General features: G+C 55.7%; 1 pseudogene; it reads left to right on the top strand.

The window, feature by feature from the left end:
• Positions 1 to 537: 537 nt before the first annotated feature.
• The window catches only part of LOC103610519, a 1809-nt pseudogene continuing 1370 nt past the window's right edge, over positions 538 to 976 (top strand).

Raw genomic sequence — 976 nt, forward strand, 5'->3', positions numbered from 1 at the left:
CTACCGAGTGAGCCACAGGCCAGCCCGAGGCATTCTAGTTCTGTATCCAGTCCATAGATAGTTAAAATCCCTGTGAGTAACAGATCTCACCCGCAAGTGGATTATCAAATATTCACTCAGCAAATAGCAAGCTTTTGAGAGGATCAGGAAGCAAAATCTCAGGAAGAGGCCTGTGGCTCACTTGGGAGAGCGTGGTGCTGACAACACCAAGTCAAGGGTTAAGATCCCCTTACCAGTCATCTTTTAAAAAATAAAAAGGAAGCAAAATTTCTGATTGAAGATAATAATACTTTCTTATCATTGTACATAGAGAAGAGCTACTAACATTTGTGCAGTGTTTATTTGCCAACCGCCTTCTAAATTTTCATGCATTTAGCCTTCACAACAACCCTGTGAGATAGATACTGTTGTTGTCCTTGCATTATTGAGAAGCCACTGGGACCTGGAGAGTTTGAGCGACAGACCAGGATGACACGCAGGTGACAGGGCTTCGCAGCACGCGCATCTAACCACGGGCAGGCGATGCTGCCTTTGCAGATGGGACCTCCTGGGCCAGGCCCCGTGGCCAACCGCTCAGCCACCCTGGACTTTGTGCTTTTGGGGATCACCGACGTGCCGGGGCTCCAGCTCCTTCCCTTCGCCGTGCTCCTCGCCACGTACGTGCTGACGCTCCTGGGGAACCTGCTCACCGTCACCTTGACGTTGGCTGAGCGCTGCCTGCACACCCCCAGGTGCCACTTCCTGAGGCACTTCTCCCTGCTGCAGGTGGCTTCACCTCCGCCGTCACTCCGCAGATCCTGCTCCAGCTCCTACCCGGACGTGGGACCATCTCACGGCCCAGGCGCTTTGCCCAGACAGGGCTCCACTTCATCCTGGGCACCGCGGGGACCTTGCTGCCGGCGGTCACGTCCGCAGACCGCTACTGGCCGTCTGCCACCCGCCGCGGCACCCGCTCTCACGACGGACCCCGCCCGCC

The sequence above is a fragment of the Galeopterus variegatus genome, unplaced genomic scaffold (assembly GCF_000696425.1).
Source record: "Galeopterus variegatus unplaced genomic scaffold, G_variegatus-3.0.2 Scaffold11257, whole genome shotgun sequence".
NCBI classification, from domain to species: domain Eukaryota; kingdom Metazoa; phylum Chordata; class Mammalia; order Dermoptera; family Cynocephalidae; genus Galeopterus; species Galeopterus variegatus.